The sequence below is a fragment of the Ursus arctos genome, unplaced genomic scaffold (assembly GCF_023065955.2).
Source record: "Ursus arctos isolate Adak ecotype North America unplaced genomic scaffold, UrsArc2.0 scaffold_125, whole genome shotgun sequence".
Taxonomy (NCBI): Eukaryota; Metazoa; Chordata; class Mammalia; order Carnivora; family Ursidae; genus Ursus; species Ursus arctos.
Window position 1 is genome coordinate 59671 of NW_026622792.1, and position 21415 is coordinate 81085.

Below are 21415 nucleotides of genomic sequence, written 5' to 3' on the forward strand. Positions count from 1 at the left end.
GATTTATTTTGTCCACAGGGGAAATTTCAATGTTTCCAGGGAGTGAAATCACACAGAGTACATTTTGGTAATAAAATGGGCTAGAAATCACTATAAAAAGCTAACTAGAAATTCCCGTATGTTTAGAATTTGAGAAGTACCTCTGTAAACAAAATATAAGTAAAGAAATCCCAAAGAAAAAGAGCGATGTTGGAACTCAATGAAATGAGCATCATAAAATTATAATCAAATATGTCTTCTGGCCAGAAATTCCTGGAATATTGGTATGATATTGGTGTGGTCTCAAATCATCCCTAATTGACCAAGATATTTTAATACCGCAAATAGCGGTGGAACTGTCACTTATCTCTATGACCCTCCTACCCATTAGCTTGGGCTTTACATTATGAACCACACAGGGAATCAATCCAAGCTGACTCTCATGAGATCTCCTGGGACCTACAGGAATGAGAGCATTTTAAGAGAAAACGTTCACCAGCTTCTCTCCTGGGAGATCCAGGGACAACACCCAGAGAGCTGGCAGCTCCAGGTGTGCTGAGTGGGGAGAGCCAAGCAGGTGGGCAGGCCCAGGGGCCCAGGTTACTCGATGAACCCCTGTGATCATCTCTCCTGGGCCCTGTCCTGAGCAGCACTTCCTAAACTGTTTCTCTCTAGGACTAACACAATGTTTCCCCAACTCATTCAGGCCCAAGGCAGCTGAAAATCAGTGCTCTACAAACCACCACTTCATTATTTTGCAAATTTCTTGTAAATAGGAACCATTCTAGCTCTGCTAAACTAGGAAAACAGTATCTTTAACATAAATATAAAGAAACGATAAAAAAACAAGCAAACAGAAACAAAAGAAGGATCACAAAACATTAGTATTAAATTCTGTTTAGATGCCGCTGCCCACCTCAAGAGCCCCAGAGTTGGGCTGTCCTGGTTATAGAAGGAGAGACCAGCTACAGAAGGGGTGGAGTTAGACTAACCCAAAAGTGAATGGGAGAGAGACCCAGCCTATAAGGGGGACTAGGGAATTCCATGAAGGATGGCCAGGGTCACCCTGATTATAACTGGAACAGGGAGCAGGGAAAGAAGAAGCAGTGAACAGAGTTTGGGGGCATCAAACAGGTGAGATCACTCATGGTGGTGAGGAAGTGTCCCCAAAGCCAGTGTCAGCCTCCCATCCACCTAGCACACATCATCTCTCAGGCTCCAGATGGCAGGAGGAGGTCATGAAGTGTGGGGAGAGTTATGGGCCCCTGGCGAGCCTGAGGGATTCCTGGGCCCTGGGAAGGGTGAGTGAGTGGGGTCCCCTAGGGAGGGCTGAGGAACGGAGCTCCTGGACTCCTTGCAAGGAATGGGGGATTGGGCACCCCTGGAAAGGGCTGGAGGAGTCTTGCAGGATTCCTGGGTCCCCACAGGGCAGATCTCTCCCACACCTGTGCTGATACAGGGTGGGATCTGGAAGCAGCAGCAGTAGCAGCATTGAGAGGCAACAGAGGCAGCAGATCCATGGGAGGCTGGATGGAGCAGTGAAGAATGGTCTGGCAGCCAAGTGGACTCACCAGGCTGGGCTGCCCTCGGCCCCTTCCCCTTCTCCAGCCACCTCACTAGCTCTGGCCCTGACCTCACCCTCTAGCAGGGCATGGGCAAGCCAGGCAGAGGTGGACACCTGGGGCCAAGGAAGGGTCCCTCCCCAGATCTCTGTGTCCTGGCTGTGGAATAGACAAAAAGGAGTCACCCAGGGCCCCTGGAACCAGGAGGAGAATCTGGCCCGAGAGGCCTCTCTGCTGGGGCTTGGGGAGAATCATGGAGGGACAGCATTTGGCACTGGTTCATTCACAGAATAAAAGCACAACACAAGTCCCCTTGGATGCTGATGTCACTTTATTACCCCAGCCACATTCTGAGCGCTCACTCGGGGACTTGGAAGCAGGAGAGTAACTGATATTAATTTAAAAGAACAAAAATGCTGGAATGTGATGCTCTTACAAATCAATGTCCATCACTTCCCTCCTCATACTTTCCATAGTGGGGAAACTGAGGCAGCCAGGGATTTGGCAAAGATGACACAGTGGTTTCTGAGGGTTTTGCTGATTACATCTGACTGAACTCCTTTTTCCAAAGGTCACTTCTTTTAATCTTGCCTGATGGTTTTGGGCAGCTCTGAGACAAATTCCACCTGGTCAAGGATAAAGCAAACTCATCCTGACTTAGTCCTGCCGTCATTTCCTACCAATGCCCCATGCCCCCCCTCTGCCCCTGCACAGTCCCCTAGAGGGGGTGGCACCATGTGGTGGTCCCAATAGGCTCCACCAAGCATGTCAGTGTGTCATCTGACCCTGGAAGTTAGATGCATCCCTGTGACATGCTCTGGCCAGTGAGATGTGAGTGGGAGTGAGGGGTGCCACCTCAAACAGAACACTTGGGACAACTGAGTCTGGCATCCCCTCTGTCCATCTCATATAGCACCTGGCAGTTACCTACGGTGGGTCTGCTTTTATCCTGGTCCCAGGAAGACCATGTGGGTGTCTGGCAGGAGCAAGAAAGATACTTCCCTCATTAGAAGCCGCTAAGACACAGGGCTCTTAGTTACGCACAGTAATATCTGGCCCATCCTAACTGGCAGGCACCCTCCGGTCTACTCTCTATGAGGCAGCACAGCCTAACATGCGAAGCATGAACTCTGTTGTCAGATACACACGGCTTTGAGCTCCAGATCTGCTCAAATTTATCCATTTTTTTCTAGGTTGTCCAGTTTGTTGGTGTATAATTTTTCTAGTAGTCTCTTATGATCCTTTCTATCTGTGATAGCAGTTGTAACTTCTCCTCCTTCATTTATGATATTATTTATTTGAGCCCCTGTTTTTTTTCTTATGAGCCTAGCTAAAAGTTTTGTCAATTTTGTTTATATTTTCAGTGAACCAGCTCCTAGTTTCATTAATCTTTTCTATGGCCTTTTTAGTCTGTATTTCATTTATTTCCATGCTGATTTTTAACATTTCCTTCCTTCTATTAACTTTGGACTTTATTTGTTCTTAATTTTCTAGTTCATTTAGGTGTATGGTTAGATTCCTTATTTGAGATTTTTCTTGTTTCTTGAGGTAGGCCTGTATTGCTATAAGCTTTCCTCTTAAAAGCACTTTTGCTCCATCCCCTAGATTTTGGACTATTGCATTTCCGTTTTCTTTTGTTACCAGTCATTTTTTAAAATTCCCCCTTGATTCCTTCTTTGATCCAATTATTGTTCAGTAGCATGTTGTTTAATATCCACATATTTGTGATTTTTCTAGTTTTCTTCCTGTAATTGATTTCTTGTTTCGTACCATTGTGGTCAGAAAAAAATTCTTGATAGGATTTCAATCTTTTAAATGTATTGAGACATGTTTTTTGGCCTAACATATGATCTCTCCTGGAAAATTTCCCATGTGCACTAGAGAAGAATGTATATTCTGCTGCTTTTGGATGGGAGGTTCTCTGTGTCAAATAAGTCTACTTGGCTTAAAATGTCATTGAAGGCCAATGTTTCCTTATTGATTTTCTGTATGGATCCATTGATATAAGTGAGGTATTAGAATCCTCTACTATTGGGGCACCTGGGTGGATCATTCGGGTAAGCATCTGCCTTCGGCTCAGGTCATGATCTCAGGATCTTGCGCTCGAGTGCCGCATTGGGCTCCCTGCTCAGCAGAGAGTCTGCTTCTCCGTCTCCCTCTGCCCCTTACCCCCACTCATGCTCTCTCTCTGTTGCTCTACTCTCTCTCTTGCTCAAATAAATAAATAAAATTTTTTTAAAAAAAAGAATCCTCTACTATCATTGTTTGCTGTCAATTTCCTTTTAGGTCTGCTAATATTTGTTTTATATATTTAGGAGTTCCTATGTTGGGCGCATAAACATGTAATAGATTTTTGCTTTGTGATTAAAACAAGCTTCACATACAACATACTGCATATATATAACAGTCTGGAAAACTCTTTATTTCTCCTTCAAATAAATTTTCCACTCCTTTCTCTCTCTCTTTTCCTTCTGGAATCCTTATAATGTGAATGTTATTAAGATTGATGTTGCCCCACAGTTCCCTTAATCTAGCTTTACTTTTTAAAGTTCTTTTTTCTTTTCACTGCCCTTTTGGGTGTTTTCCCCTGCCCTATCTTCCAGGTCACTGATCCATTCTTCTCCTTTGTCTATTCTGCTATTGAGCCCATCTAGTGTATTTTTCAGCTCTGTGACTTGTTTGCTACTTTATCATGTTTTCTATCTCTTTACTGAAACTTTCACTGTGTTCATTCATTCTTCCCCCAAGTTTGGTAAACATCTTTATGACCATTACTTTCAACTCTTTATCAGGTAGTTTACTTAGTTCCATTTCATTAAGGTCTATTTCTTTCTCTTTTTTTTAATAATAATTTTTTGTTATATTATGTTAGTCACCATACAGTACACCCCTAGTTTTTGAAGTAAAGTTCCATGATTCATTACCTGCTGTGTTTGTTTCTATGTATTAGGTGAAACAGCAATTTCTCCCAGTCTTGAAGGAGTGGCTATAGAAGATGAAAGTTATCATTCAACCTTGCTCTGGGTTTTATTTCTTGGACCTTTGTAATTGTCTAAGTAACCTGATTGCTCTTGATAGATCCCAGTTGTTGAGGGTGTGCTAAGACCTGTCACTGTTCCAAAAGGAGGGATCTCAGGTGTCACCTAGTTTCCGGCTAATTGTAAGCCAGATCCTAAGGCAGCAGCTTTTAAAGCATGTGAATATATGCAGTCTCGTGAGTCCACAATTGTAAACCCTGATGACTTCCAGAACAGGAGTTCTGGGGGTGTCCTCTGGGCAATAGTAGCAAAAATTGTGGCTTTATACTGTGTATAAGCTCATTTCTGGGAGATGTCAGCAAACTGTGGCAAGGCCAAGGAAGGATGCTAATATGGTATCTTTCTACCCATGTTCCCTGGGAGCTCCTCCGGAACTTCTAGATGTGTGACACACCTAAAGCCTGCCCCTCACGCTGAAGCTTCAGGACAAGAAAATAGGCCTTTTCCACAAAGACTGGGGTATGTTTCTGTCTGCTGTTTGTGCAGTGCCCTGGGGAAGACAGCCGGTCAAGCGCTATCTCTCTGATTATTTCAGACCCTGCAATCCTTCCTGGCCACCAAAGCCAGGTGCCCAAGAGGCATCCCTTGTGTGGGCTGCATGTGCCTGCTGGCTGTGGCAGAATAGGCCATGCTGTGGTGCATGGGGACAGCATGCTCAGCCAGCCTGGTTGGGATGGTCGGCTACAGCTGGGATGTGCCAAGTAAGGCCCTCCCACTGGAGTTAGTGGGCTGGGAGTGTGGAGGTTGCAAAAATGGCCCAGAAGCACTGGTACCTACAAGGCAGGAGAATGCAAAAATGGTGCCTGCCAGCACCTTTATCCCTATAGAGAGTCCCTATGAATTCCTGCCTCTCTGGTAGAAGCTTTAAGATTAACAAACGAGTCCCCTTTGCATTTGGTCTAGGCAACTTTCAAATTCTTGCTTTGGTGCTGGGTCCCAGGTGAATGTGCATTTGTATGTGAGCCCATTTAGAGCAGATTTCCTTTTCCTTAAAGCCCTATGGTTCTTCAGGAAGTAAGCCTTATTTTGTATAAGGTGAGATGCTTCAGAGGCTCATCTTTCTGGTGTAGGTCCCAAGAATTGGAGTATCTGATATGAGTCACAAACCCCTCACTCCTCAAGGACATCCTCTGTATTATGAGATCCTCCTGACTATGGGTCACCACATCTGTGGTAGGGTTTCTTGTGAGACCGTGTCTCTGCCTTTCCTACCTACTTACTTGTGGCCCTTTTATCCTTTGTTGTGGAGACACTGTTCAGCTAATTTTCAGGTTATTTTCAGAGGGAACTGTTCCATATGCAGCTGTAGAATTGTATTCATGGGAGGTGGTGAGTTCAGGACTCTTCCATGCTGCCATCTCGACCCCAGCTCCACAGTCCATACTTTTAACCACATGTAAAATAATACTTTTTTTAAAATGTTTTTTTATTATATTATGTTAGTCACCATACAGTACATCCCTGGTTTCTGATGTAAAGTTCGATGATTCATTAGTTGCGTATAACACCCAGCGCACCATGCAATACGTGCCCTCCTTACTACCCATCACCAGTCTATCCCATTCCCCCACCCCCTCCCCTCTGAAGCTGTCAGTTTGTTTCTCAGAGTCCATAGTCTCTCATGCTTCATTCCCCCTTCTGATTACCCCCCTTTCTTTATCCCTTTCTTCCCCTACCGATCTTCCTAGTTCTTATGTTCCATAGATGAGAGAAATCATAAGATAATTGTCTTTCTCTGCTTGACTTATTTCACTTAGCATTATCTCCTCCAGTGCCGTCCATGTTGCAGCAAGTGTTGAGAACTCGTTCTTTCTGATAGCGGAGTAATATTCCATTGTATATATGGACCACAATTTCTTAATCCGGTCATCTGTTGAAGGGTATCTCGGTTCCTTCCACAATTTAGCTATTGTGGACAATGCTGCTATGAACATTGGGGTGCATATGGCCCTTCTCTTCACTACATCTGTATCTTTGGGGTAAATACCCAGTAGTGCAATGGCTATTTCATAGGGTAGCTCCATTTTTAACTTTTTAAGGGACCTCCACACTGTTTTCCAGAGTGGCTGTACCAACTTGCATTCCCACCAACAAAGTAGGAGGGATCCCCTTTCTCCACATCCTCTTCAGCAATTGTTTCTTGCCTTGTCAATTTTTGCCATTCTAACTGGCATAAGGTGGTATCTTAGTGTGGTTTTGATTTGAATTTCCCTGATGGCTAAGGATTTTGAACATTTTTTCATGTGTCTGTTAGCCATTTGTATGTCCTCATTGGAAAAGTGTCTGTTCATATCTTCGGCCATTTTATGATTTGTTTATTTGTTTCTCACGTACTGAGTTTGAGAAGTTCTTTGTAGATCTTGGATACCAGTCTTTTATCTGTAGCATCCTTTGCAAATATATTCTCCCATTCCGTGGGCTGCCTCTTAGTTTTTTTGACTGTTTCCTTGGCTGTGCAGAAGCTTTTTATCTTTTTTTTTTTTAAAGATTTTATTTATTTATTTGACAGAGATAGAGACAGCCAGCGAGAGAGGGAACACAAGCAGGGGGAGTGGGAGAGGAAGAAGCAGGCTTATAGCGGAGGAGCCTGATGTGGGGCTCGATCCAGAACGCCAGGATCACGCCCTGAGCCGAAGGCAGACGCTTAACCGCTGTGCCACCCAGGTGCCCCAGAAGCTTTTTATCTTGATGAAGTCCCACAAGTTCATTTTATCTTTTGTTTCTCTTGCCTTTGGAGATGTGTCATGAAAAAAGGTTGCTTTGGCCAATGTCGTAGAGGTTGCTGCCTATGTTCTCCTCTAGGATTTTGATGGATTCCTGTCTCACATCGAGGTCTTTCATCCATTTGGAGTTTATCTTTGTGTATGGTATGAGAGAGTGGTCAAGTTTCATTCTTTTGCATGTAGCTGTCCAATTTTCCCAGCACCATTTATTGAAGAGACTGTCTTTTTTCCACTGGATGTTTTTTCCTGCTTTATCAAAGATTAGTTGCCCATAGAGCTGAGGGTCCATTTCTGGGTTCTCTATTCTGTTCCATTGGTCTGTGTGTCTGTTTTTGTGCCAGTACCATGCTGTCTTTGTGATCACAGCTTTGTAGTACAGCTCGAAATCCGGCATTGTGATGCCCCCAGCTTTGTTTTTCCTTTTCAACAGTTCCTTGGCGATTCGGGGCCTTTTCTGGTTCCATACAAATTTAAGGACTATTTGTTCCAGTTCTTTGAAAAATGTCCTCGGTATTTTGATCGGGATAGCATTGAAAGTGTAGATTGCTCTGGGTAGCATGGACAGTAAAAATACTTTTTAAAAAAGATTTTATTTATCTATTTGAGAGAGAGATCACACACACAGATGGTTGGGGGGAGGGCAAAGGGAGAGGAAGAGGGAGAAGCAGGCTCCCTGCTGAGCAGGGAGTGCAACGTAAGGCTTGATCCCAGGACTCAGAGATCATGACCTGAGCTGAAAGTAGATGCTTAACTGACTGAGCCACCAAGGCGCCCTGTAAAACAATACATTTTAAAAACCACTATTTGGGCAAATAGCAATGATATAGGTTTTTCGTTTTTTGGGGTTTTTATTTTTTTGGGTTTTTTTTTTTTTTTGAGACTGATTAAGAGTGCATGAGTGGGGAGCAGAGGCAGATGGAGAGGGAGAGAGAGAATCTTAAGCAGGCTCCATGCCCCAAAGCTGGGCTCAATCTCACAACCCTGAGATCATGACCTGAGTGGAAATCAAGAATTGGGTGCTTAAGAAACTGAGCCACCCAGGGACCTCTAATATGTTTCTTCTTAACACTTATACTGAAATGTTATCAAAAGTCTAGAGAATGAAAATCACTGAGCTAGATGCCAGTGTTATAAAGGTGAATGAGACAATGTTCTTACCCTTAGAGTGGCTGAAAGACCCCTAGGGGAGATGAGATCAATGAAGGAGCAATTTAATGCAATCAGGAAGATCCTAGATAAATTGCTAAGGAGTTCAGAAGGAAGAGAAACTTCTTTCAGCTAGAGAATCAGGAAAGAATTCTGTAAGAAGGTAGCACAACATTCACCTTCCCACCGCAAATAACTGGGGGAGGGCGGGGAGCCTATACCTTTGTTTTAACAGTATAGCTTCTGCTTAAAAATATTTTATGATAATTCTTTGGGAAAGGGTCACCAAGAAAAGCAGTCTCATTACTATAAAGTTTATTTTTGTATTCAAAAGTATATTCCCCAGTTGGCTATTTCAATACCCCAGTTTTATTAATCATCACTAGAACAACTAGACAAAAGATCAACAAGGAAATAGGAGAGTTGAATAACACTGTAAAACAACTATGTTGACATAAAATAAACAAACCTATTTAAAAATTTTAAAGAGAAAGGAGAAGAATTTTATTTGAGCCCAAGATACCTGTCCAGGATACATAATCTTCACAAAGAAGAAAATACTCCAAGGAAGGAACATTTGGTGCAGGGTTATATATGGGTTTTTTATATAAAGAGTTATAAATCATCATAACCAAGAACATTCCAGAAAGTTACAGACTTTATCTTATGTTTTTAGTATGTGCAGCAAGGCTGTAGGACTTTAATCTTATGGGGACTAGGGTTTTGTTTTGTTTTTTTTCTTTTTCTTTAGTTTGGAATTTTCCTTTTTGGTAATATTTTTAATAAAACAGATATACAATGTGTGCTGGGGACAGAAACTGAGCCCACGCTTAGAGGTTTTGCTTAGTCATTTTGACCTTGGTAAAAGTTAAGGTATAGCTTTCCTAGAAGCCCAGAAGCAGGGCCCACATACATGAAAAGTTGAAAATTTCCTTTATTTTATCAACTAGAATGAATAGATCTATAGAAAATTCTACCCCACAACAGCAGAACACACATTTTCCTCAAGTGCACAAAAAATATTCTCCAAAACAGACTATATGTTAGGCCAGGAAGCAACTCTCAATAAATTTAAAAAGATTGAAATAATAAAAAGCATGTTCTCTAATCATAATGGAATAAAATTGGAAATCCACAACATAAAGAAATTTGAAAAATTTACAAATATGGAAAAATCAACGTGAATACACACTACTAAATGATGAATGGGTCCAAGAAGAAATTACAAGAGAAATTTGAAAATACCCTGAAATGAATGAAAACAAAATACAACATACCAGAACTTATGGTATGCTACTAAAGCAGTGCTAAGAGGGAAATTTATGGTTGTAAATGCCTACATTCAAAAACTATGAAAGATCATGAGTCAATAGCCTAATCTTTCATTTTAAGAAACTGGAAAAAAAAAGAGAAAACTAAATCCAAAGCAGCCATAAGGAAGGAAATTATAAAGTTCACAGTAGGAAATAAATGAAATAGAGAATAAAAAAACAATAAGGAAAGTCAACTACAGTACAAAGGAAAAAAAGAACAAAAGAAAATCAACTGAACAAAAAGTATTTCTTGAAAAGATTAACAAAATTGACTAATCTTTAGAAAGGATGATCAAAATAAAAAGAAGACTCAAATTACTAAAATCAGGAATAAAATAGAGATGCTGTGTTTATACTCCTACCACAGTGGAATTTGAATAAAAGTTGAATAAAAGTTCCATTTGCATAATTATGCTAAGTGAAATAAGTCAGTCAGAGAAAGACAAATATCATATGATTTCACTCATGTGTGGAATTTAGGAAACAAAACAAATGAGCATAAGGAAAAAGAGAGAGAGGCAAACCAAGAAAGAGACATACTACAGAGAACACACTGATGGTTACCTGAGGTGCAGGGATGGGTGGGCAGTTGGGTGAAATAGGTGATGGGGATTAAGGAGCGTACTGTTGTGATGAGCACTGGATGTTGTTTGGTGTGTTGAATCACTAAATCCTATACCTGAAACTAATATTATACTATATGTTAACTAACTGGAATTTAAAGAAAAACTTTTATAAAAAGTTCTATTTACTCCATACCCTCAACAACACTTGTTATTATGAATCTTTTAAACTTTAGTCGTCCTGGTAAGCATGCAGTATTATTTCATCATAGTTTTCATATAATTTTAAGGGCCATGTAGTAGTTCATTCTGTCAAGATGATAAAATTTTTTAATTTACTAATCCCTTATTGTTGGAGGTTGGTTTTTGTTTTGTTTTTCAGTTTTTTACTTTACAAAACACTTGGACAATCATCCTTCAACATAAAATTTTTTTGTGTGCCGATATCAGAAATAAAAAAAAGAGTTATCACTATAGATTTTACACATATTAAAAAGATATGGGCGCCTGGGTGGCTCAGTTGTTTAAGTGTTGGCCTCAGCCGGTTTTGGCTTAAGTTGTGATCTCAGGGTCATGGGATAGAGCCCCACGTCCGGCTCTGCACTCAAGAGGGAACCTGCTTGAGATTCTCTTTCTCCTTCTCCCTCTACCCCTCTACTGATCTCTCACACTCTCTCTCTAAAATACATAAATCAGGGAGTTAAGATGGCGGAGGAGTAGGAGACACCGTTTTCAGCCGGTCCTCCGAGTCGAGCTGGATAGGTACCAGACCAGCCTAAACAACCACGGAACCAGCCTGAGACGCAGGAAGACGCATCTGGATCTCTACAAATGAACATCTCCGGCGCTGAGTATTGAGGTACGAAGCGGGGAGACATGAAACCGTGCACAGATATCGGAAGATAAATGGAAGGGGGAGGGAGCCGCCGCCTTCGGGCGCTGGGAAGCGGTAGCCACTTGCACGGGAGAGTGGGTGGGGCTCACGGACTGCACCCGCAAAACAGCAGACTGAGACCGTGAGCCGGGTGCGTGCCACCAGGCATCTCGCGGAACACCGGAATCCCGGTGCGCTCACTGGATCCAGACTGAGACCGGGAGATCCGGGAGCGGGCGCGGGGCGGCTGGCGGCTGGCGGCATTAGAAACACAAAGGACAGAGACGCGCCGGCCCTGGAAGTGAGGGCTGGGACGCCGGGTGTGGGGCGCACATCCCGGGACGCTGCAGGGTTGAGCAGCACCAACAGAAACAGAGTTAAAGTGGCCAGAACATTAGTAGAGAACGGGCCGCAATCCCTCTGTTCCGTGACAGAGGCTGAAATTTGGCCGCTGCTGCTCTGACTCTCAGAAGAGGCACAGCAAACCGCCAGGGAAAGCCGCCAGACAACAAAAGCCTGGAAATACCGGCTCAGGGAGTGCCCATCCCCATCCCCCCTCGCCGGGACGCCGAGACTCTACCCAAACAGGGCTGCCTGAGTATCGGCGCGGCAGACCCCTCCCCCAGAAGGCAGGCTGAAAAATCAAGAAGCCCACAACCCGGGCGCCTGGGTGGCGCAGTCGTTGAGCGCCTGTATTCGGCTTAGGGCGTGATCCCGGCGTTCCGGAAAGGAGTCCCTCATCGGGCTCCTCCGCTGGGAGCCTGCTTCTTCCTCTCCCACTCCCCTGCTTCTGTTCCCTCTCTCGCTGGTTGGCTGCCACATAAATAAATAAATAAAATCTTTAAAGAAGAAGCCCACATCCCTAATATCCCTATAAAACAAGGGGCACGGCCGGGGACCCAGTCAATAATTTGGGCTCTAGAAACCCCGCAACCTCTCTTCATCAGAATGACAAGAAGGAGAAGCCCCCCCCAGCAAAGAAAAGACAGTGAGTCTATGGCCTCTGCCACAGAAATAATGGATATGGATGTAACCAAAGTATCAGAAATGGAATTCAGAGTAACGATGGTCAAAATGATGAGTAGAATTGAAAAAACTATTAACGAAAAGGTTACTGAGAATATAGAATCCCTAAGGACAGAAATGAGAGCGAATCTGACAGAAATTAAAAATTCTATGAGCCAAATGCAGGCAAAACTAGAGGCTCTGACGGCCAGGGTCGCAGAAGCAGAGGAAGTGAAGCAGGGTTAGTGAATTGGAGGATGGGTTAATAGAGGAAAAAATGAAAATAGAAGATGGTCTTAAAAAAATCCACGCCCACGAATGTAGGTTACGGGAGATTACTGACTCAATGAAACGATCCAATGTTAGAATCATCGGCATCCCCGAGGGGGTGGAGAAAAACAGAGGCCTAGAAGAGATATTTGAACAAATTGTAGCTGAAAACTTCCCTAATCTAGCGAGGGAAACAAACATTCGTGTCCAAGAGGCAGAGAGGACCCCTCCCAAGCTCAACCACGACAAACCTACGCCACGTCACGTCATAGTGCATTTCGCAAATATTAGATGCAAGGATACAGTATTGAAAGCAGCCAGGGCAAAGAAATTTCTCACGTACCAAGGCAAAGGCATCAGAATTACGTCAGACCTGTCTACACAGACCTGGAATGAGAGAAAGGGTTGGGGGAGCATTTTTAAAGCTCTTTCAGAGAAAAACATGCAGCCAAGGATCCTTTATCCAGCAAGGCTGTCATTCAGAATTGATGGAGAAATAAAGACATTTCAGAATCGCCAGTCACTAACCAATTTTGTAACCACGAAACCAGCCCTAGAGGAGATATTACGGGGGGTTCTATAAAAGTAAAAAGGCCCTAAGAGTGATACAGAACAGAAAGTCACAGCCAATACAAACAAAGACTTTACTGGCAACATGGCAACATTAAAATCATATCTCTCAGTAATCAATCTTAATGTAAATGGTTTGAACCATCCCATAAAACGCCACAGGGTTGCAGATTGGATAAAAAGACATGACCCATCCATTTGCTGTCTACAAGAGACTCATTTCAAACTCAAAGATGCATTCAGACTGAGAGTAAGGGGATGGAGTACCATCTTTCACGCAAATGGACCTCAAAAGAAAGCTGGGGTAGCAATTCTCATATCAGATAAATTGGATTTTAAACTACAGACTATAGTTAGAGACGCAGAAGGGCACTATATTATTCTTAAGGGAAGTATTCAACAAGTGGATATGACAATTATAAATATATATGCCCCCAACAGGGGAGCAGCAAGATACACAAGCCAACTCTTAACCAAAATAAAGAGAAATATAAATAAAAAAACATTAATAGTAGGGGACCTCAACACTCCACTATCAGAAATAGACAGAACACCCTGGCAAAAACTAAGCAAAGAATCAAAGGCTTTGAATGCCATACTCGACGAGTTGGACCTCATAGATATATATAGAACACTACACCCCAGAACCAAAGAATACTCATTCTATTCTAATGCCCATGGAACATTCTCAAGAATAGACCATGTTCTGGGACACAAAACAGGTCTCAACCGATACCAAAAGACTGAAATTATCCCCTGCATATTCTCAGACCACAATGCTCTGAAATTGGAACTCAACCACAAGGAAAAATTTGGAAGAAACTCAAACACTTGGAGACTAAGAACCATCCTGCTCAGGAATGACTCGATAAACCAGGAAATCAAAAATCAAATTAAACAATTTATGGAGACCAATGAGGATGAAAATACAACAGTCCAAAACCTATGGGATACTGCAAAGGCAGTCCTAAGGGGGAAATACATAGCCATCCAAGCCTCACTCAAAAGAATAGAAAAATCTAAAATGCAGTTTTTATATTCTCACCTCAAGAAGCTGGAACAGCAACAGAGGGACAGGCCTAATCCACGCACAAGGAAGCAGTTGACCAAAATTAGAGCTGAAATCAATCAAGCAGAAACCAGAAGTACAGTAGAGCAGATCAACAGGACTAGAAGCTGGTTCTTGGAGAGAATCAATAAAATTGACAGACCACTGGCAAGACTTATCCAAAAGAAAAGAGAAAGGACCCAGATTATTAAAATTATGAATGAAAAAGGAGAGGTCACGACGAACACCATTGAAATTGGAAGGATTATTAGAAATTTTTATCAACAGCTATATGCCAATAAACTAAGCAATCTGGAAGAGATGGAATCCTTCCTGGAAACCTATAAACTACCAAGATTGAAACCGGAAGAAATTGATTCCTTAAACAGGCCAATTAATTATGAAGAAATTGAGTCAGTGATAAACAGCCTTCCAAATAACAAAACTCCAGGCCCGGACGGTTTTCCTGGGGAATTCTACCAAACATTCAAAGAAGAAATAATACCTATTCTCCTAAAGCTATTTCAAAAAATAGAAACAGAAGGAAAGCTACCAAACTCATTCTATGAGGCCAATATTACCTTGATCCCCAAACCAGGCAAAGACCCCCTCAAAAAGGAGAATTACAGACCGATTTCCCTAATGAATATGGACACCAAAATCCTCAACAAGATACTTGCTAATAGAATCCAACAGTACATTAAAAGGATTATCCATGATGACCAGGTGGGATTCATACCTGGGATGCAAGCGTGGTTCAATATTCGCAAATCAATCAGCGTGATACATCATATCAACAAGAAAAGACTCAGGAACCATATGATCCTCTCAATCGATGCCGAAAAAGCATTTGACAAAATACAGCATCCTTTCCTGATTAAAACCCTTCAGAGTGTAGGAATAGAAGGTACATTTCTCAATCTCATAAAAGCCATCTATGAAAAGCCTACTGCAAATATTATTCTCAATGGGGAAAAGCTGGAAGCCTTTCCCTTAAGATCAGGAACTCGACAAGGATGCCCACTCTCGCCACTATTATTCAACATAGTACTAGAAGTCCTTGCAACAGCAATCAGACAACAAAAAGGGATCAAAGGTATTCAAATTGGCAAAGAAGAAGTCAAAATGTCTCTCTTTGCAGATGACATGATACTCTATATGGAAAACCCAAAAGAATCCACTCCCAAACTATTAGAAGTTATAGAGCAATTCAGTAACGTGGCAGGATACAAAATCAATGCTCAGAAATCAGTTGCATTTCTATACACGAATAACGAGACCGAAGAAAGAGAAATTAGGGAATCCATCCCATTTACAATAGCACCAAAAACCATACGTTACCTTGGAATTAACTTAACCAGAGACGTAAAGGACCTTTATTCTAGAAACTATAAATCACTCTTAAAAGACATTGAGGAAGACATAAAAAGATGGAAAGATATTCCATGCTCATGGATTGGAAGAATTAACATAGTTAAAATGTCCATGCTACCCAGAGCAATCTACACTTTCAATGCTATCCCGATCAAAATACCAAGGACATTTTTCAAAGAACTGGAACAAACAGTCCTTAAATTTGTATGGAAACAGAAAAGGCCCCGAATCTCCAAGGAACTGTTGAAAAGGAAAAACAAAGCTGGGGGCATCACAATGCCGGATTTCGAGCTGTACTACAAAGCTGTGATCACAAAGACAGCATGGTACTGGCACAAAAACAGACACATAGACCAATGGAACAGAATAGAGAGCCCAGAAATGGACCCTCGGCTCTTTGGGCAACTAATATTTGATAAAGCAGGAAAAAACATCCGGTGGGAAAAAGACAGTCTCTTCAATAAATGGTGCTGGGAAAATTGGACAGCTACATGCAAAAGAATGAAACTTGACCACTATCTCACACCATACACAAAAATAAACCCCAAATGGATGAAAGACCTCGATGTGAGACAGGAATCCATCAAAATTCTAGAGGACAACATAGGCAGCAACCTCTATGACATCGGCCAAAGCAACCTTTTTCATGACACATCCCCAAAGGCAAGAGAAACAAAAGATAAAATGAATTTATGGGACTTCATCAAGATTAAAAGTTTCTGCACATCCAAGGAAACAGTCAGAAAAACTAAGAGGCAGCCCACGGAATGGGAGAATATATTTGCAAATGACACTACAGATAAAGGACTGGTATCCAAGATCTACAAAGAACTTCTCAAACTCAATACACGAGAAACAAATAAACAAATCAAAATATGGGCAGAAGATATGAACAGACACTTTTCCAATGAAGACATACAAATGGCTAACAGACACACGAAAAAATGTTCAAAATCATTAGCCATCAAGGAAATTCAAATCAAAACCACACTGAGATACCACCTTACGCCAGTTAGAATGGCAAAAATAGACAAGGCAAGAAACAACAATTGTTGGAGAGGATGTGGAGAAAGGGGATCCCTCCTACATTGTTGGTGGGAATGCAAGTTGGTACAGCCACTCTGGAAAACAGTGTGGAGGTCCCTTAAACAGTTCAAAATTGAGCTACCCTATGATCCAGCCATTGCACTACTGGGTATTTACCCCAAAGATACAGACGTAGTGAAGAGAAGGGCCATATGCACCCCAATGTTCATAGCAGCAATGTCCACAATAGCTAAATCGTGGAAGGAACCGAGATACCCTTCAACAGATGACCGGATTAAGAAATTGTGGTCCATATATACAATGGAATATTACTCAGCTATCAGAAAGAACGAGTTCTCAACATTTGCTACAACATGGACAGCACTGGAGGAGATAATGCTAAGTGAAATAGGTCAAGCAGAGAAAGACAACTATCATATGATTTCTCTCATCTATGGAACATAAGAACTAGGATGATCGGTAGGGGAAGAAAGGGATAAAGAAAGGGGGGGTAATCAGAAGGGGGAATGAAACATGAGAGACTATGGACTATGAGAAACAAACTGAGGACTTCAGAGGGGAGGGGGGTGGGGGAATGGGATAGACCGGTGATGGGTAGTAAGGAGGGCACATATTGCATGGTGCACTGGGTGTTATACACAACTAATGAATCATCGAGCCTTACATCGAAAACCGGGGATGTACTGTATGGTGACTAACATAATATAATAAAAAATCATTATTAAAAAAAATAAAAATAAAAAAATAAAATACATAAATCAATCTTTTTTTAAAAAAAAGATAACAGGGGCACCTGGGTGGCACAGCGGTTAAGCGGCTGCCTTCGGCTCAGGGTGTGATCCCGGCGTTATGGGATCGAGCCCCACATCAGGCTCCTCCGCTTTGAGCCTGCTTCTTCCTCTCCCACTCCCCCTGCTTGTGTTCCCTCTCTCGCTGGCTGTCTCTATCTCTGTCAAAATAAATAAATAAAATCTTTAAAAATAAATAAAAAAAAATTTAAAAAAGATAACAAGAAAATACAATGAACAGTCTTATGTCAACAAATTCAACAACATAGATGAAATGGAAAGATGCCTTGAAAAATGTAACTTACCACACAAAATAAAACAAAAATCTGAATGCTCCAACATTTATTTTAATAACTGAAATAATTATTAACAACCTTACCAGAAAGAAAGCCCTAGACCCAAGTAGTTTTACTGGCAAATCCTATCAAACATTTATGGAAGAAATAACACCAAAATTACAAAAACCCTTTCAGACAGTAAAGGAAAAAGTAACACTGGATATTATCAGGTTTTAACTCTTTGCCAATGTGAGAAGTGAAAAATATTTCATGTTAATCTTACTTGTTCTTTGATTACTAGTAAGATTGAAGTTTTTCTTATGTTTACTGTCTTTTCCCATTTTAAAATCTGAATGTTTATCTTTTTCTGACTGATTTTTTTAAAAGTTTATTTATTATTTGAGAGAGAGAGAAAGCAAGAAAGAGAGCACACAAGATCGGGAGTAGGGGTAGAGGAAGAGAGAATCTCAAGCAGACTCCCCACTGAGTGTGGAGCCTGACACAGGGCTCAATCCCACAACTATGAGATCATGACCTGAGCCAAAATCAAGAGTCAGACACCTAACTGACTGAAACTGAGCATAGGTGTGCTGATTATGAAATTAAAAGTCCTCAATTTGCAGTCCTTCCACCTAAATGGTATGGCCTAAAATACCTGTTTACCATTAGAGCACTTTTGAGTTAAGCTATCATTGCAAAGATCAGAACTGTGGGAGGAATGGCACTAATCCAGTCATTCTTCTATACTGGAAATCGCTTACTAGATTTTCAGCAGTGCTCTGAGGCACAAGGAAACAGGATAGTTTGGTTTTGATGGAAAAAGGTGATAGGTCATATAAAACATGAAAACCATAAAACTCCACAACATAGAGGAGGCCCTGTGTAGCCGGATAAGTGGAGATAATGAAGCAAAACAAGACCTTTTGGCAAAATATTTCATTACAGACCAGGGCCTCCAGCATATTTGTTTGGGGCATAATCTGTTAAGGGAACCAGAAAAGTAATAAGACAAAGAAGCATGCAGTATCATAATTCCTCTCAGAGAGACTGAGAGTGTGTGGCTGGAAGTAATTTGGGATACTGTGGAAGAATCCCATAAAAGACACATGAGTGAAAGGAGGTAGTTGCTAACCACCCACCTAAGGAAAGCAGATCAGACCAACTGCAAAGCTTTCCTTCTGACTGACAGGGGCATGCAAGTTTGGGGGCAGAGCTGCTTTGCTTGGAACTCTGGGGATGAGGCTGCACACTGTCACCAAATATTTCTTTTTCATCCTTCCGCCATACAGCAAACAGCCTTTCCTCCAAACACATGTTGAACAAGTGTATAAAGAATATTGGTTAAATATTGGTTATAAAGAATTTTGGGCTACCAGAGGGGCTGTACATCTAAGTCTCACCCTGGCTGCAGGAAGGTGGAGAGACGAGAAGTGGAGAGATACCACAGTTTTTATTGTACTTACTTGAATCCTCAAGCTCTCCAGCTTGCTCCCTCCTCCCTTCTTAACAAAACAGAGAGAAAAAGAAGAAAAGGATGAAAGGCAAAGGATGTATTTGGTTAAAAAACAAACACCAAAACGCCTTTCCCCTGCTTATAAAATAAGGGTGATAGAGTTCCAACATCTCTTATTCACCATTCCAAAATCTGAGAAGCTCTGAAAAATAAAAGTGCTTTTCATATCTCATTTGGCTGCATAACCTGACCTATCAGGAAGTGAAACAAACTGAGGGTTTCAGAGGGGAGGGGGGTAAGGGGATGGATTAGCCCTGAGGGCAAGTATTGCAAGGAGCACTGTGCGTTATACACAAATAATGAATCATGGAACACCACATCAAAAACTAATGAAGTGCTGTATGGTGACTAACAGCACAGTTAAAAAAAAAAAAAAAGGAAGTGCAACTATCTATAGTCTTTATTTTTCCTAATCAGTAGGAATATTCATATATTTCAATGCAGAAATATTTATTAGTATGATTTCAAGATGCAACTCCAGATCCTGCTAGTGGAGTAGCATGGTTCCATATACCATATCACCTTTATAAAAACTGAAAAATAATGAATTCTTTTTCTTTTAAAGATTTTATATATTTATGTGACAGAGAGACAGCCAGTGAGAGAGGGAACACAGCAGGGGAGAGGGAGAGGAAGAAGCAGGCTCCCAGCCCAGGAGCCCGATGTGGGACTCGATTCCGCAACGCCGGGATCACGCCCTGAGCCGAAGGCTGACGCTTAACGACTGTGCTACCCAGGTGCCCCGAAAAATAATGAATTCTAAAACACATTAGCCATATACATTTCGGGTAAGGGACTTCATCAAGATAAAAAGCTTTTGCACAACAAGGGAAACAGTCAACGAAACCAAAAGACAACCGACAGAATGGGAGAAGATTTTTGCAAATGACATATCAGATAAAGGGATAGTATCCAAAATCTATAAAGAACTTATCAAACTCAACACCCAAAGAACAAATAATCCACTCAAGAAATGGGCAGAGTACATGAACAGACATTTCTCCAAAGAAGACATCCAAATGGCCAACAGACACATGAAAAAAGTGCTCCACATCTCCTGGCATCAGGGAAATACAAATCAAAATCACAATGAGATACCACCTCACACCTGTCAGAATGGCTAAAATTAACAAGTCAGGAAAGGAGAGATGTTGGCAAGGATGCAGAGAAAGGGGAACTCTCTTAACACGGTTGGTGCGAATGCAAGCTGGTGCAGCCACTCTGGAAAACAGCATGGAGGTTCCTCAAAAAGCTGAAAATAGAGCTATCCTATGACCCAGCAATGGCACATCTGGGTATTTACCCCAAAGATACAAATGTAGTGATCTGAAGGGGCACCTGCATGCCAGTGCTTATAGCAGCAATGTCCACAAGAGCCAAACTATGGAAAGAGCCCAGATGTTCATTGACAGATGAATAGATAAAGAAGATGTGGTATACATATACAATGTAATATTACACAGCCATCAAAAAAACCAAAATCTTGCCATTTGCAGCCACGTGGATGGAACTAGGGGGTATTACGCTAAATAAAATAAGTCAATCAGAGAAAGACAATTATCATATGATCTCACTGATCTGTGGAATTTGAGAAACAAGGCAGAAGATCACAGGGGAAGAGAGGAAAAAAATGAAATAAGACGAAACCAGAGAGGGAGACAAACCATAAGAGACTCTTAATCTCAGGAAAAAAACTGAGGGTTGCTGGAGTGGAGGGGGGGTAGGGGAATAGAATGGCTGGGTGATGGACATTGGGGAAGGTATGTGTTGTGGTGAGCGCTGTATACTGTGTAAGACTGATGAACCACTGATCTGTACCCCTGAAACAAATAACTCATTATATGTTAATAATAATAAAAAAGATTTTACATATAAATAAATAAATAAATAAATAAAATGTTGAAAAAGAAATAATATTCAAAGGTATTTCATAAGTTGCAAATGAGAAAATGTTCACAAAGCACCCAGAACAGTGCCTGACATCTGAAAAAAAGGAGTTCCATTTTCTTCTGCCCGTGTTTTGCTTGTGTGAATAAGGAGCCCTTCTTCAGAAATGAGCTCCAGGCAGGTTAATGGGGGTCAGATATTACAAATGAGGTATTGAGTGAAAATTCTGCAACTTATATAACAGACATAGATATATCCCTAATATATACAGAGTTCTTAAAGAAGAAAAAAGACCAAACTTGGTAGGAAAATAGGCAAAATACATGAATAAGTTTATAGGAAAAGATAAACAAATGTTCCTTAAACATTAAAAAAAAAATGAACTCAGGGTTACAGAACAGAGGGGATGGGGGAAGGGGTAATCGGGTGATGGGTAT

At 41.5% G+C, this 21415-nt stretch overlaps 1 protein-coding gene across 1 annotated transcript in view; it reads right to left on the bottom strand.

Annotated features, from left to right (window-relative positions):
* The window catches only part of LOC113270721 (transport and Golgi organization protein 1 homolog), a 65280-nt gene extending 47750 nt beyond the window's left edge, over nt 1-17530 (bottom strand). Inside the window, exon 1 of the mRNA XM_057310845.1 lies at nt 17306-17530. The gene's annotated coding sequence lies outside the window, so the exon portion shown is untranslated. The remainder of the gene's footprint in view (nt 1-17305) is intronic.
* Between the last annotated feature and the right edge of the window lie 3885 nt (nt 17531-21415).